We start from the raw sequence: 17,371 nt of genomic DNA, 5'->3' as shown, positions 1-17,371 counted from the left end.
TGACTGTGAAGAAAGTTGAAGAAAGCTCCTTTATTACCTCAGGAATATAAATCAGATGTCAGAGTTTGCAAAGAGAAATTTAGACAGAACTGTAGAGACTTCTGAGGCTCCCCATATTCTTTCTAATCAGCTCTTACCAAGCATAGTTCAGCAAACTTGAATGCTACTATACCTCAGCTTCCTGTAACAGTAGCATATATATATAACCATGGAGCAGAAATAGGGAAATCAAAGGCAAAAAAGTTTATAATCTATTTCCCTTTGGTGATTAAGAAAACAATCAAACGTTGTAAACATAAATATTCACCTTTTTAAAGTATTCAACATTTTTAGGCGGAAAGAGTTTCACACTTCCACCCAATCATTCAGCAAGTATATTGTAGTTGCATAATACAATAAGTGAGATATTTTTAGCCCAGTTAGAATTCATAATACAATGAACAGACACATTAACAGTTAAATTGTAGTTCAGGGGAATAAGTGCTACAATAAAGATCTCCATAAAGTGATTTGGGAATCTACAGGAAGAAGTAACTGTTCCTGGAGATTTTGGCCACGGTTTCGCACGGCAGTTGACAGGTGAGGTGGCTGCCGTGGAACGAGCAGTCGTCATCCAGACGGTGAATGGAGGGGGTGGGGACTCCCAGGCCCGCTGGGTGGAGACACGCGGACACTCGATGTGACCATCGTGAGAAGGTCGGATGGTTCAAAGTGATGGGGTGACGTCAGGGCGTGGCAATGAGGAAGGAGACTAATGCTAGTCTAGGGAGTATAGCTGAGATTATAAAAGGTTCACACCAAAATATGACCAATTTCAAATGCCAATCTAAATATGTGTTGGGATGTTTTAACGTAAATCAAATGAAGACTTTGCAGATGATGTTAAACAGTGTTCGGTGAAACCTAAATGTTGTTCCAAAATTATCTTGGATCTGAACAGATATTTCTAATAAAATTTTAAAGCATATAATTAAACTTTGTGCTTTCTCAGCAGACTACCGAATCAGTTGGGCAATCTTGTGATCACATTGTTTGAAAAGTTAACACATTTTCCCTTACTATTGTACCTGTAATATTTGCCCACCATGGTTATTCAGTGGGCTTTAGCAGACCATTGCCAAGATTGTCCTTCTTGTTGTCTGCTTCTGCTTTTTCCTCCTGTAAGGACTAAGGGTTTTTTTAAATTTTATTTTGTTTTTTAATTTGCTTGCTTGCTTTACTTTTTCTCCCCCGTTGGACTGAAGTGGCTGTGTCAGCTGTCACAAGAGAAAGTCCCAGTGACTTAACGTACGTTTATTTCTTGCTCCCGCTGCATGTGCGTGGGGGTTGAGCAGGGACCCCGCCCCCCGCTTGGACAAGCAGCTGATGAGGACGGTGTCCTGTGAGGCTGGGCAGCTTACAGAGAAAGGAGAAGCAAAGCACATGGAGCCTCAAGCCCTCTGGCTTACCCAAAACTCGGTGAAAGTGACAAATGTCATCCTTGCTGACATTTTATTGGCCAAAATGTACCATGTGGCTTTCTCTACTTTTAAAGGAGGTTAAGAAAATGCCTCGAAGGAAGAGAACCCCAGTTATTTGGTGGCCACGCTAAGTTGCCTGCATAATCTATTAGCTTGGGCTGCCATCGCCAAAAACCATACACTGAGTGGCTTAAGCAATAGAAATAGATTTTCTTGAAAACTGGCAGCTGGAAACCTGAGATCATGATGTCAGCATGGCTGGGTTCTGGATAAGACATTTTTCCTGGTTTTCAGACACCCACCTTCCCTCTGTGTCTTCACATGGCAGAGCAAGAGCTCTGGTGTCTCATCCTCTCCTTTAAAAAGTACCGGTCAGGTCAACGCCTTTCTGACCTCATTTAATCTTCATCATCTCATTAAAGGCCCGCCTCCAATATAATCACATGGAGGGTTAAGGCTTCAACATGTGCATTTGAGGAGGACACACTTCAGTCCATAGCACACAATACAGGTTTTTAAAAAATTTGATTTAATGTAAATACTGGGAATGACACTCTCAAAATTCTTTGGTGCATAGACAACTTTGGATTGATACTACAATAGCGTAAACCATATTTATATTGGCAAATCATTAAAACTCTGTGCTCTGAAAATTGTGAGTAATTGTCCTCAAGATTCAGACCCTAAAATTTTCTTGCGCAGGCTTTTAACTTTCTTTTTTTTTTCACTTATTTAAACAGTAGTCTAAAAAAGGCAAGTCAGAAGGGGGTAGAAATGGGAGCTTGTCTCCTGTCATGTCCCATCGCTCCCCTCCCTGCTCCCTGTGCTGCGTGGAGGTGGTTCTGCTGACACTCCACCGATTCTCATTAGAGGGGAGGCCATCCCTGAAGACACTGCCGTGTGCCTGTCGGGTCCCTGCTCTTCCTGTTTGAGCCTAACTGTAGATAAGCGATAGGCGTGCAGCTCTTTCCCCGCGAACAGGTCGTGGCAAGCGCACCTCTGAGTTGTTCTAGTTCAGGTGCGCAGTTTATTTTTTCTTTCCCCTTAATGTTATAAAGCCAGAAAAGGGAATTGTAAAATCCTTTTTGAGCTCAAATAACCTATTAGTCATGGGTTTTTCCTAAGGAGATATTATCTTTCTCTTCCTTCTGCTGCCGCATGATGTTTTAGGGTTTGTTTTTTTTCCTCCAAAATGCCGGAGTGTTTGGTGAGACAGTCCATTAAGGTTAATCACAAGATTTATTTATTTGTTATGTTTCAACTGAATCATCTACCTATTTTTAACAAAAAACAAATTCGACTGCTTCTTTTTTTTATATATATATATATTATGTTTGTTCCTTGGTTTTTCTGAAGGCATTTCAGTCTTCTGGTTCATCCTGCGACAGTCAGCAGTTGATGTGGAGGCAGAGCATGACGTTTTATGAAGTCCTTTGCATCTGTGAACATTGAAGAAACCTTTCGCCTTGAATTCCATGGAGGGCTGTCCATGAGTCTGTGTGTCTTCCTGAAGAGGAGGCTGTGGATTCTTTGCTCTCAGCCTAAGAAAGGCCCCTGCGCCCAGGGGCAAAGGAACGGCTGGGGCATGACTTGGTTCATTGAGCTGTGGTTTACAAAAAAGAAAACAGCAACATTCACATTTGGCCAAATAGTTTCCCTAAATCATTGCCCTAAATTCTGATAATTCTATCATTCTTTCTATCATTTTTCTTTCTTTTTAATTCCGGACGGAATTAGGTTACAGAAAACATCTGGACTGCATTTTTAAAATAAAGACTTAATTTTAAAGAACAGGGTGAAAGTTTAAAAAGTTTTAGATTTACGGAATCATTGCAAAGATACTACAGAGAGCACCCGTGTACCCCAGCGCCGGCCTTCCCTATTAGTAACACTTTCCAAGCGTGCGGTACCGCTGTGGCAGCTGAGGAATCCATATTGATATGTTATTATTAACTGAAGTTCATACTTTATTTCATCTCCCTCAGTTTTTTTTCCCAATGTCCTTTTTCTCTTCCAGGATTCTGTCCAGAATACCCCATTAGAGTTAGTAGTCATATCTCCTTAGACGTTTCTTGGCTGTGACAGTTATTCAGACTTTTTCTGTTTTTGATGACCTTGGCAGTTCTGGAGAGTTCTGGTCAGGTATTTTGTAGAATGGTCTCAGTTGGGATTTGTCTGATATTTTTTTCTCCTGGTTAGGGTGGGGTCATGTGTTTTTAGGAGAAGGGTTATAGATGTAAAAGTGTTTTTCTCCTGTTTTCATGTTATATCAAGGGTGTATTCTGGCAACGTGACTTACATGTTAATATGAACCCTAATCTTCATCCAAATAAGGGAGTGTTTCTCCAGTTTCTCCGCTGTAAAGTTAATTCTTTTTTGTCTCCTTTCCATAATGTATTTCTTAAAAGAAGGTAATTATACACAAATTTCTTTTGAAGTTTTTAGAAGAAAGTTGCTCATACTCAAGGAGCGCGGAGTTATGTCTCACCTCACTGAGTTTAGATTGTTTATATAAATGATTGGGAATTCTTCTGCATGTGAGATTTGTCATGCTCTGCATTTATTTACTACTCAGTTATTAATTTTCTACTAGTGGGGACTCATGGATATTTATTTTATTCTTTGGGTTATATGCCAGTACAACTTTATTTATGTCGTTGCTCAGATTTTTCCAGTGTGGCCACAAGGAGTTCTTTCAGTTGGCTATGGTTTCTTTGGATGGGCACCGTGACTGCGAGCTTTTGTTTTCTTTTGAGTACTTCTTTGCTTTCTGGCGTGCAAGATGTTCCAGGCTCTCATTTGCAATCATCTCTCAGTACCCAGGGGACTGGTTCTAGGGGCCTGTAACCCACATTTGCACGTAGGCTTCAGCCCACACATCATTTCATTGTCACGGATTGAGCATAGTGCTGGGCGTGTGGCAAATTCTAGTTTTGTTTTTTGGAACTTTCTGTGATGTTTTTTCAAATATTGTCCATCTCCAGTGTGTTGAATCTGTGGATGTGAAACCCATGGATACAGAAGACTGACTGTGTTTTCTGCCCCAGCCTCAGCCCTAAAATCAGTCATTTCTCCATGGGGCCTGTTTGCTCCCCCTTGTTTTCCTCCCTCCCTTCCACCCTCCCTTCATTTCTCTCTTGCCTTCTTTTTTTGGAAAATAGTATATAGAAATGAAAATCAGGTATGATTTGCTGTCTCCTTTTCTCTGATTTGGTTTAGCTTTAACACCTGTTGACCATTGAGAACTTGCTGGGTCTCCCACGCAGTGAGGAGCGGTACGTGATCTGTCATGAAGCACTTCATCTCATCTCTTGTTTCATTCCCATTTATGTAGTATATGAACTTTATATTTTGCTGCCAGATGGTTTGCTTTATCTACTAGGACCTCTAAAATCAGATTGATTTGACTACCTAAAAAAAAGGCTATTTTTTTTTGTTTTCATTTGGGAGAAGAACATAGCTTTCTTCAGTCTACTCAGGTGTGAGCAAAATGTCAGAAAACCGACTAGACAGTGCATCTACAGAATCTTTAAAAATAAATTAATAAAAGGAGTTTGCTCCTTAACAAAAAATCATCGCTAATTAATTGCTTAAGACTATATTTTGGTTTCATTTTTCTTAAACCCTGTGGTACAATGTTGCTACCTTTGGCAGATGTCTGAGAAATGTCCTATTGCAGTGGAAGTCACCAGGCATAGGATAGCCATATCAGTGAAGCAGACAATATTTATTGTGTTATAACATTACTTTCATCATAAAAAATACTCATTTTAGACCTGGAAGGAATCTTAAAAAACTATCATTGAACTGAATCATCTTAATATTGAGTAAAATGACTTACCTAAACTGATTTATTTATGTAGCTTCCTAACTACAACTGGAATTCAAGCGCGGGATGCAGATTCCATCCAGAAAAAAATAAAGTTTAACTACTTCAACAACTTATAAATATGTACATATATTATACATATAATTGCAGAGAGATGAAACTTTGATTCAGCAGAGCATTTTGGTGGCTGAGGGCATGGCCATCTGAATTTCATGTTCTATTTTTACCTAAAACTCATTGTAAATAGAACTGAGACATTTTGAAAAGAGATCCATCTCTGCTTGGCATGTACAAGAAGGCATTAACTTATTTAAAGAAAAATAAAATGCACAGCTAACTAGGTTTCTTTTTATGTCCACTAAGAATATACCCCTCTGAATGATACTAAAAATCAAAATAAATGTTTGTAAAGAAAGCCATTAACGTGACTGCGTCGTCTCTACCCTTTCTAGCAGTCAGCCAGGAACTTTGTGTCTTGTAACTCCATTTCTCATTATTCCCTCTTTTCTCTTTCTGATTCTTGGGATTGGTGACAAGGAGAGACATCATGGAAGACAGGGCCCACCAGATGTGAAGGGAATTGAGGTGTCATATCTGCTTTTTAATTTTTCTGAGACCCCCGGGCTACCCAAGAGAGAAGCATTACAGCCTTTATGTAAAGATCAGCGGTGGGTACACTGGCCCATATGGAGCTTCCAAAGTCAGCCCAGCCCAAGTCTCCTTTGTCTTCCTGGTCTCCCAGGCCCTAAGAGGCGGACAGGAAGCGCAGCCTCCTTTGAGTGTAAAGAGAATTTCAGCCTCCTTTGGCTTCTTCCTGCTGTGTTGTGGATCAGCATTTTACAGAAGGCGTAGAAACCCAGTTTCTAAGAGCTATTTCTCTTGGCTGTGGCCTCAGCGACTCAAACGCAGGAATCGCTGAGAGCTCCAGGAGGTGAGCGGAGGGTCCGAGGCACGGTGCCGTGGGCGCATCAGGCCACGTCTGAGCGCCGGCCAGCCCGTAGCTTTATTTTTAAGGGACAAAAGTATCATCAAAAATGTAAAAAATCTCATCTTCAATCACTTATCCTTTATGCTTTCATTGTGTTTGGGACCATGAACACATGCAGCAGACAGAAAGGAAAGTGGTATTATAGGAAGAGGATTTATTTACATTTTCTATCAATTGTTTCTTTTATTTGCTGAATATTGAAACTGCTTCTTTAAGTAGGAGAATTTATAGTTGCCGTTGGTAGAAATAAGGTTTTTTAGCGCCCTTTAATTTTTTATTAATATTATTTTAAGTAATTGACATAAACCCCAGTACTGGGAAGGAGCTAATATTCCTGATTTCTTTAAAAACTGTATTTGGGCACACCAGAAGAAGATGAGTCATAGAATCTCGACATAGGAGGAAATGTTATTTGGCAACCCATTGACCCTATAGAGGTTTGTTGGTTTTTTTTTTTGAGAAGAAATTTTTTCCTTCATTTCTGATTATAATCTTATCATCTCTAATCATTTTATTCAGCTGAATAACTCATAGCAAAAACCAAATAATCAGTAAAAGAAAAGCGTAACATAAATTTGAGCAAATGTCTGATTCTTAAGTACATTATTCCAAAATAATGCAATAATAAATGTAGCCCCAGGACATGTTTTATGAAATTTTGGCAGAAGTGGAACAGAAGGATCTGGCCTAGTTGTCAAGGAGTTCTGTCCATGTCTACCCTTCCTTCCTTCTTTCCATTCGGCCATTTGCATTTATTTGTGCAAAACCTATTAATGTACCCAGCACTGTTACAGGTGCTGAAAAGACACAGGTAAATAGACAAAATCCTCCCTCATGGAGCTTAAATTCTGGCACCCAGCGCTCACACATGCGATGCTGCAGCATTCTGGCAGTAGAAGCACTAAAAGACTCTACCTCAGTACCCCTCAACACTTGCTAATGTCCTCCACTCCCTTTCAGAAGAGGGGAAAGTTTCTTTCATTGCAAACTCCGGTAGCAGGCAAAGGGGTTTTCCCGTCTGCCTTTTAAACTGGACGAGGGGCTCTTTATTCAGGAATAACTCCATTATTTTGTCCTGCTTAGAATCCAGGAAGGAACTGTTCAAATCATATGGGAGGTGGTTCTTTGAAAGCCCCAGCTAACATGAAAAGAAAAAAAAAAAACAAACCAGGAGATTTACAATCCAAAGCCAGACTTAATAATACATAACAAATTGCAGCGCTGTTTGGGAATCTCCCTGGGTACCGTTCCTAAGGATTCCAAGTGTTTAATTGAAATTTCTTTGGGGACGGTAGTACTCATTCACTTAAGCGTTATATTTATATTTCAGTGCAAAGGAAGGAAGTCAAAGGGCTAATAGACCGAGTGAGCAGAATGCCTGCTTTTCAGCTGCAGGCCGTGAAGAGCCAGCAATTCTCAGAGGAGTGCTTATCCTGGAGACAGCTTGCTTACCTCGCCCTCCTGGGACTGTGGGCGGGGGCCGGGATATGACTGACAGCTGTTTCTCCCCGGACGGAGACAGGATGCAAGATCCCGCGCTGCCGGTTTAATCAAACTGTTTGCAGTCGAGAGGATTAAAACACCTCAAGACGGAAAAGTATTCTGATACAGATTTATCCTTAGAAAGGCTATTCGTTTTACCCTGATGGTTAGCGTGGAATGTTTTAATCCCAGAGCACTTGTGCCTTCATGATTTGCAGACAAAAGTTAATGAATACCTATTATTCTAGGCGTGTTTTAGCCATTAAATTTGTGAAGGCATCAAAGTAAAAGTAACAATGTTACAATAATTCTCCTTGCAATTTATGATTCAAGAATAGATTAGCTTTAAATAGTCTATTCCACAATGTATAAATCTTAACAGTTAACGCTGTTGTTTTTTTTCTGGTGTAGATGTAGTTTTTACCTATTTACAGAGAAAGGCTTGCATATAACCAGCTTAATTTTTGAACAGCTTTATTGAGGTATAATTTACAAATTATAAAATTCTCCAATTCAAAGTATACAGCTGCATGAATTTCAGGAAGTTAGCAGAATGGTACACTTATCGCCACAGTATAATTTTAGGACATTTCTGTCACCCCAGAAGAACTTCTGCGCATTTGCTCTCAGCTCCTGTCCCAGACAACAACTGGTTAATGGTTGTAATTAACATTATAATGGTTTATACCCATCTCTTAAAAGGACTTAGATTTAGTTTCCTGGGATGTGGACTTTAGTCTGTATTTTGAATATGGTAGTTATTATTATCCTTATTTTATAAGCGAGGAAATTGAAATTTTGAGAAGCCAGGAAATTTACCCAAGTCCCAGAGCTAAGAAGCTAGAGGATTTGAACTTTGTTTTGTCCAATTCCAAAGTCCCTTTGCGCTGTGTTGCACAGTTACTCCTAGTTTGAATTTGAGCTGGATCTTAGTAGGAGATTGATCAAAGATTAATCTTGTTATTTTTATGTGTGTATATAGCATTTCACTTTTCTAATTTCCCAATTCTCCTATTACCACCATGTACATAATATGGGCCCATTACAGGGTGGGCAAAAGTAAGTTTATAGTTCTGAATATGCAAAAAAGTTTATCATATTATTCACTTATTAATTATTATATTATTATATAAATATTCTATTGTATTTACTATAAACCTGCTTTTGCCCACCCCTGTATATTTATGTATACATATACACATGGCATGTCTCTTTGTATTTTGGGTTGCGTTAAGGTTAGATGGCTGATTGTTTACTGATGGCAACTCATGTAATAGTTATTTTCTTTCATATTAAAAAATTTGTTATCCTCTCTTTTCTCATATGTACAAAGATGTCTCAAAAATATTTTATTACTGAAAGATAAAATCGGTGATATTGAAATACAATATTATAATATTGCATATTGGCCAGTTAATTCTTTGTTAAAATTTTTATTTGGCGTCACTTGTGTTATTCATTTTTTTTTAAACTCATAGTACCAGTAATCAGAGCTCTAACAGCTGACATATCAGAATGGTGCTAAATTTCATCAGTTTAGAGAGGCAAGGATTTTAATAAAATCTCAGACTCCCCCTCATGACATTGCAGCAGAAATTAGTGTTTGATGGTGAGAACTTCTTTGGAGCTGCCAAAATCTGAGTTTGATTTTTCTGCTTTTTTTTTTTTCTTCTTCGTCTTTCTGACTTTCTGCAAAAAGTGTAAAGAATTTATTTTTATTATGTGTGACAGGCATAATTATTTAAAGTTAATACATTTTTATTTAAGGAATTTCACGTGTTCTGATCCTTCCAACAGTCTTCTTTCCTCCTGAGTTTGAGTCTTAATCCCTATTAAAAATAATTTTTGCTCAATCCAGTTATCATGTCAGTCAGTCCTATTGTCGTTGGGACCCAATTTCTTCAAACAATTCACTTTAGGGCCATGGTTAGGATCAGAGTAGATGGGCCTGCCTGGCTTCTCAAGTTCAGACACCTTCCAAACATGGGTAAGTTCAAATCATATTCACTGCCAAGCTATCACTCCCTAGAATAGCCCAGATCTTTGGAATAAATCATCTCTGAGCCACATAGGAAGAAGAAGAGTTGTCTTGGGCCACACATTGAATACATTGCAACACATAATCTCACACAGACGCATGCATGCACGCACGCACGTACTCATAATGTTTTAAGCAAATTGACAGTTTTGTGTTGGACCACATTCAAAACCATCCTGAGCTGCATGCAGCCCACGGGCCGCAGGTTGTACCCCCTTGGATACCTTTAAGTCCAAACATTCTGTTCTCAAGAAAAAACCCTTGTATTCATATTCCTATCTCTTTTTCAGGCCATTCTGTCTTCTGCCCAACGTTTTTGGACTTTGATACCCTCTTTTTAGTTAAAGCAGCTTCAATATATTCGTGTTCTAAATATGCATTCATCTTCTCTGGTAATTCAGAACTTACTATGAAATAATCATTCTCCACCAATTTGATATCACATTCATCAGGTTCAAGATTTGTTACAGCCTCTTCTTCTACCGCTGACTCTTCCGTAGGAGAGATAGATCCGTCATCATCCAAGTATTTATATCTGCGAATAGCAAGGTCTTCTTTTTCTCAATCTTCACCAGCGTTCATGTTTCAAGGATTCCTTGAGGTGGTATTCATACTTTCAGTTTTTTTAAGGTAGTTGAAAAATTCTCTTGCCACTGCTTGCTCAGAGATTAAAAATTTCCCCAAGGTAATGGTTTTCTTTCATTCTCTGATTCTAAAAATGGGAACTGAGGTCTTTTATCTTTAAATTGTTTCTTATTTATTTGTAACCTTGTATTTTTCCTTCCTGCTGGTCTTCTTGGTCTTCCTAGAGGCTTATATTTCCTCTTTTTATGTTTCTTTTCCTTGAATCTTTCACAAATGGCTTTTAAAGTCAGTGGTCTTGGTTCTAAAGATGAGCCACTGGATGAATCTCTTGCTTCATCACTTTCAAGTGAACGAACAAATTCCCTAATAGGATTCCTTTGGCCTTCGTTAAGATGAGAAAGGAACACGTAGAGTTTTCAGTAAGCTGCTCCCAGAGTAAGAGTTATCCCTTTGGTTCTCAGAGTCCATAGCAGAATCAGATGTTGTGAGGTGGTCCAGAGAATCCATTCCTGAGATATATTCTCCAAGCTGCTGTCATAATTGTTATTCGTCACTTGTCCTTTGCTTTCACCAAATTTCCACCCACACCAGCAGACGACTTGCACTAAGTGCCGGCTCAGTACTGGCTGCAGCTGCCTTGCGGGCCTCCCTCCCGCCGTCCTGCCAGGCCTCGGATGCCTGCGTCCGGGAAGGCCCCCTGACCTGAGCCCTCCAACCGGCAACCGTCGCCCACCCACGTGCCTGTGCTCCGGAGAAGACCAAGTTCGGCCTTTCCTAGGGACCATTTCGATGTCTTTCAGGGGGTCTGATCATCTCCCCTTCCTCTGGGTCTTTTAATACACAGTAGGTCTGACTAAATAGCAGCTACTGGCTTAGGTAGATTCTCAATAGGAAGCCAATTTTATCTTTTGGATCCCGTAGTTGTGTACGTTTCCTATAAAACACAGCTTCCAAAAATTCAATATTGACTGCATTATTTTGGGTTAATATGACAGAGAGGATGAGGAAATCCAAATGCACATAAAGGATCAACCACAGCCAAAATTAATCTCGTTCCTGGGAAGTCAGAAATCAGTAATGCTGATGACTAGGTCTATACCATCCAGGTGGGGACTCGGGAATATGGTTTCTCTCACCTGCTGGCACCACCACCTTGAACCTGTCATTGCCGGCACCTCCCGCGTCGCCAGGGAAGGAACACAGAGCAGGATCATCTGTTTTGTAGGTTCTCTGGTGTTCAGCGGCGCACATCACTTTTGCTGCCCTTGGTGGACCAGAACTAGACACAAGACCTGATCTAGATGCATTGGGACCAGGGAACAGTAGTTCCTGGTGGGCAGCCACTTTCCAGGAGCAGTTCTGTACCAGGAAAGAGAAACATTGATTTTGGCGGATGGTAGATTCTCTCTGAAGCTAAGTCTCTGGGCAGAAGATTCGACAAGAATCTGACCCTGAAACCTAGTGGAGCCTCGAACCCTCGGGTCAGGTAGTTATTGGGAGAGGTGGTGGTGAACAACTTGGTTTCTTCAGTTTAAAGTGTGGTCTTAATGATCTGTTTTCAAAAGTTGCCTGGCCCGCAATCATTATTTAAGTAAGAAGCAGGAGAGCTTTGGGAAGGGACGGCTCTGGCTGGTCCTTCTCACTCCCTGTGGGCCCTCTCAGAATGCCCAACGAGCAAGGATGGGCCCTGGACCGTAACTCAGGATTCCGTCCTCTGTCAACATTTTGTGCTTTAAGGTCTTCAATCTTTCTCCCCTCCCTGTGTTTTTAAGTTAATGAATGCTTATTTAAATGATCACTGTAGAAAGTCTAGAGCTGAGACTAAAGACTCACAGCCCAAAGACTTTTTTTTATTTGAACTGCCGTGGTTTTTTTTTTTTTTTTTTGAATTACACTGTTTTGGCCACGATTTACAAATCAGTAAAAAAGAAAAAAAAGAAAAAGAAAAGAAAAAGAAAGAAATCTAGATTTCAAGTTTCTCTAGAAAAATTGCAAGGTCTGGCACCGTTAGTTCCACCTCCTTGAGTGGCAGAAATTGACTGGCTCTGAACACCAGCTGCCGGATCAGCCGCTCCTCCCCACCCCCGGCAGGTCCCCACTCCTCCTCAATGCCCCCGACACTGGCTGGCTTAGCTCTTTTGTGTTGACTGCTTAGCTTCTGTAAGTCATTTCAATTTACGAAATACGATCTCGTGGAAAACTGTGTGACCTCTTTGAAACTTTTATCTTTGTCAGGCCAGCAGATAATTATTAAAAAACTTATGAGCTAGAATAAATTGAATCTCCATGTTCAATTGTTCTTCAACCTATTTTTTTGATAGAAGGTTCTGCTGCGTGGTCCTCCTTTTATGGAAGACATTTATTTATTAAATGAATTTTCCATAATAATTATTCCCCACTGCCTGCGTTACTCCCTATAGCCTTTTGGCTTATAGGATTGTAGGCTTCTGTTCTGAATTAATTTAAGTAGCGATTTTCTCTTGCCAGACAAAGGGTCTGCATAGCAACAATATATATGACAAAAGATATAATGGCACTTTTTTAAAAAATGGCAATCTTTTTCTTAGAGTTGTAGCTAATAATGTATTTCTGAGGATGTGTAGTGAAACTTTGACATATGTCACGGTTGTCAAAGTCAGCATTAACACAAAATAATAAGTTATTTAATATGGGATTCGACTTTATTATTTTTTCAAGTAAGCTGTCTATCACCGAGTTCTGAAGTGGATTCCTTTAAAGTCTCCCTGTCTCCAGAGAAAAGGGGGAAAAGGCGGCCTGTCCCTGGACAGGATCTATGGCTCATTATGTCAATCAAACCCCACTGCAGAAGGGAATAAAGAGATTTGTATCTCAAAGCTGCGCATAACAACTCCTCAGCTTTTCATTTCATATTTATGAGTCGGTTTACTTTGAAGTGTTTATCAGCCAATGCGCAGAAACATGAGGGAGCCTTGCCTGAAACCATACTCATGCGTCTAATCTGAATGCCGGCTGAGCAGACTAGCTCATCGGCGCATGCCAGGCAAAAGTAAATACATAAATAAACTTTTTGTTATTTGACGTCTTGGAGCCATGTCTTTATATGAAGTATAAAAAAAGAATAAATGGTGCTGAACATTTAGAAATCACTGTAACACAGGACACCTGGTTCTGTACTGTGCAAAAGTAAGGGAGGGGCAGGAAATTTTTTACTCGAAATAAAGCCGTGTAAAATGCAGAGAAATAAAAATACACAAATATATATATTTACATATACTTTGCATATGGTCTAAGTCTTTGGGTCTGGGTGACCATTCACAATGGCAGGTAGTAGTAGTCGAGGGGTGTGTGTGTGTGTGTGTGTGTGTGTTTTATTTTATTACTTATTTTGAAAATGCAATTTGAAGAATGATTTGGGAGAGGTTGAAACCATTACATAAAAAGCTGTTGTGCATTTTTTATCTGGAGTTTTAGATATATTAAAAGCAGGTAGAAGGAAAAGTCAGGGCAGATGAGGAAGGGGAATATATAAAATAAAATATTCATTCTTTATAGATGAAACTGATATATTTTTTCATTTTTAATCTCCCTATGGATCTCTGTTTAATTAATTCAGCAAATGTCGGTTGAGCAGCTACTATACTAGGTCCTGGCTTTACAAGGGTACCGATCAGCCAGAGTCGTTGTCAAGGGTCTAGTGTGTTGGGGGAGGCTGACAAGTCAACAGGTCAAGTTCGCCTATTGTTATTTGCTTGACCGAGGGACGCTTAATTCTCTACTTCTTTATGTTGGATCCTATTGTTTGTGCTCATTTATTTATAGCAAAAGGGCTTTTAAAGAAATAAGCCTAATTCACTTTGACAGTCTACAAATTACTTCATTCATTTGGAAAGTTGGGAGAAAGTAAAATCCAGCAGTTCATAAGCCATCCTCTATTAAAGGGTTACTTTCCTGTTTTACCCCTCCCCCCTTTTTTAAACAGATTTTCAAAGAGCCTCCCACCACTCAACCCCCATGCCAGTCTCCTCGTTGAGGAAAGGGGCTCTGATGCCGTGGTTTAACTGAAAGTCTTTAGACTCGACTGGAAACCATGGCGTGTGGGAGACCACACAGGCTTTGGAGCCAAAAAGAGAAATGTGTGAGTCAAGGCCACTCTAACTACCCTTCTTGTGACCTTAGGGCTGTTATTTCTTCCTTTTGACCCTAATGCCTTCTTCTTAGTTTGTTCTTTCTGAGGATTATCTAAGATTTCGTATGTAGAGTGTTTGTAACCTAGTCTTGACACATACTATACAAACAATAAACAGTAAGCCATGAATGTTTGCTAAATGAATGAATGGCAGATGCCAACTCTTCTGGATCCTGCGTTTTAATTTTAAAAAGAAACTGAGGACCCAGGGAAGTAGGGGCTTACCCAAGATCATGTTTACCACACATAATCGCATTTTCTAGAGAACAAAGAAATATGATTACCTTCCTCCTGCATCTGCCTTCTCGTCCGCAGCAATGTAAGTGCAGTGGAAAATAAATTTATAAGAAATAAGATAGGATATTGTAATCATATATTTATATGTTTAGCTCACTGGCACTCCCCAATAGCAGAGACAGCTTTTCCGTTTTTGGTTCTTAGCACACCTTTTTGTCTTTTTGTAGAACAGAATTGAATTAATCTGTTTGAGACATGAATGGCGAGCGCCTTGGGTCTGTGTGAGCCATATAATGGCAACGATTCTTGGGGAGACGTAGATACAAAGCACAAAACCTGCCAGATATGCTGGAAACGTCAACCAAAGCCTTTGTGGCATGTGTTCCTGATAATGCTGATGGATAGGTTTTCTGAAAGGACTATTTTGATTTTCTTATCCGAATGGAGATTGAGCACACAGCACACAAGAGAAAGTGATTTGGAGCCAATTCCAAGAGAGAGGAAATTGAAGCAAGAAATAAGTGTTTGAAATAATAATCGGTTGCTGATCTCTAAACAACTTGAATTAACGAGGCTCCAACCACTGTGTCATGGGCACACGGGATTTAAGGCAGAGAAGCAGCCATGTCCCTGGTGGTCCCTTCACAGGCTCGGGGGCTCGGAGGGAGCAAACGGAATCAAAGTGTCCCCCCACCCCCCGCCTCGAAAGCAAAACTCCCTGAATAAGGGAAAGGTTGTCTCTCAGAGGAAGGCTCAACAGGTGCCAGGTAGCACAAGTGCTTTTCATACAGCACCTGGAAAAATCTCAGCAAGAAGTGTCTCAACAGAGGGCAATTAAGTGTCACGTTGGATTCCGTTGCCTGTCATTCCAGAGAATTAGCAGGTTTGCTGGGGGACGTTGGCTTTTTAAGAAGGAAGCAGTCGACCGGGAATGACCCCTGGTTTAAAAAAAAAAAAAAAGGCAGAGGCATGGATTTCACTTCTCAGCTCCATCAGAGGGATACTTTGTGACTTTGGAAGGCCCAAGGACCTCCCTGTTTCTGTGCTATTTAGAGGAAGTAATTCTTGCCGTTTCCAAGGATCATGTTGTGTCCTAAGGCACTTTGCTTTGAAAATCTTCTGTAAGCGTGCTCTTCTATAAGTAATGATGAGAAAGAAAAAATAGAGTCATTGGATTCCAAGAGATATTCTGGGAGAATGAGGAAGGGCCAAGGACTTTGTTTGTGATGTCTATGCAGTCGTTCTGCTAATTAGATGAGACAGGATGATATTAGCCCAGGGCTACCTTTGCCAGAACACCCGAAAACAGAAACCAGGCACTGTCCCTGAGCCTCTGAAGCAACCAGGCGGCCTGAGCCTTGGTGGAGTGTTTGGGGGAAGATGTCCTTTCTTCATTCCAGTGTAATGACTCTGTCAGAACACAATCCGCGTCTCTCATTAAAAATCCTTGGAGAAGGCCAGGGGGTTCGTTCCCTGGGACTGGGGCCTTCGATCCAGGTCAGAATTCCTGGAGGAAGCAACCCTGCACCTTGACCTTCATGGCCCCTGTGGCACTTTTGCCTACGCCTGTCCCCTCCCCCCAAAATATTAAAGTTACATCGTCTTGTATAGAGACAGATATATTACTATTGTAGCTTAAACGTTTTCTACAAACTAAAAGTTTACTTTTCTTATGTTAAAAGAAATTAAACCATTTTGGCGAGGCCCTGAAAATATTATGGGCCCTACTGTCTACGAGCGTGTGTATCTCTGTATGCCGACTGGGTATGGTGGCTCTGGTCCCACAGAAGCTGGCATCTTTTTTTGTTGTTGCCCTCACTCAAGAATCTAAAAATTTGAATTTCAGTGTTTTCAGATAAAGACCTTCTGACTTAAAGATGATACCTTTATCTGATGAAAAGTAGAAGTCTGTGACATGCTACTTAATTTCTGTGGATTCAGAATTCATAGTTACAGTTACAGTTTACCCATAAGGAGTACTTCGGTCCACGTATTACACATCGCCGCAATTGCCCTATTCCACACCTGATGTAAGAATTGTTCTTTTTAAGGACAGTGTTTTTACATTGCATTTAATATTGTCTCGTTTTTGAAAACTGAATCTAGTCACCATAATTTAATTTTTTTCCCGTGTGACTGAAGGCAGCCCCAGTGAATGATGAATGAGCTGGGTGTTAATGTGTGCATTGTAATAAATTTGTTCCCAGAAGTTTTAGAAGTTTATTAAATCTCAAGGGGTTCCTTCATTCTGCTTCCTGTTGCACTAAGTGCCTGGCCCCTGTCTCACTCTTCTAGGTGTCAGCTTCAGTCCCTCTGCTCTCCCCTAAACCAGCGTGGCACCTCCTCCCTTCCTCAATTGAAGGAGAAATTGCTAATCAACTCCCACTGTCTGTACCCACTGTTTTCTGTCCTGCCTGTTATGGGCATGGATAACTTTATCTCTACAGCCTTATGAACAAATGGGTCATTATTTTATAGATGAGGAGACTGAAGACTGGGAACGAGGGAGGGAGTCCATTAACGTGCATGAGATCAAAGCATATGGGGTAGAGCAGGGACTCAAACTCTGGGTTACTTGCTCCTG

At 40.4% G+C, this 17,371-nt stretch overlaps 1 protein-coding gene and 1 pseudogene across 2 annotated transcripts in view; one reads left to right on the top strand and one right to left on the bottom strand.

Annotated features, from left to right (window-relative positions):
• TENM2 (teneurin transmembrane protein 2) overlaps positions 1-17,371 on the top strand; it is an 831,811-nt gene that overhangs the window by 40,077 nt on the left and 774,363 nt on the right. The window lies entirely within an intron of this gene.
• Positions 10,065-11,633, bottom strand: LOC129066732 (TATA box-binding protein-associated factor RNA polymerase I subunit D-like; annotated as a pseudogene).

Source organism: Pteronotus mesoamericanus, unplaced genomic scaffold, assembly GCF_021234165.1.
Source record: "Pteronotus mesoamericanus isolate MK-2021 breed Mesoamerican mustached bat unplaced genomic scaffold, CSHL_Meso_final contig_2, whole genome shotgun sequence".
NCBI classification, from domain to species: domain Eukaryota; kingdom Metazoa; phylum Chordata; class Mammalia; order Chiroptera; family Mormoopidae; genus Pteronotus; species Pteronotus mesoamericanus.
This window is presented reverse-complemented; position numbering and strand designations above follow the sequence as displayed.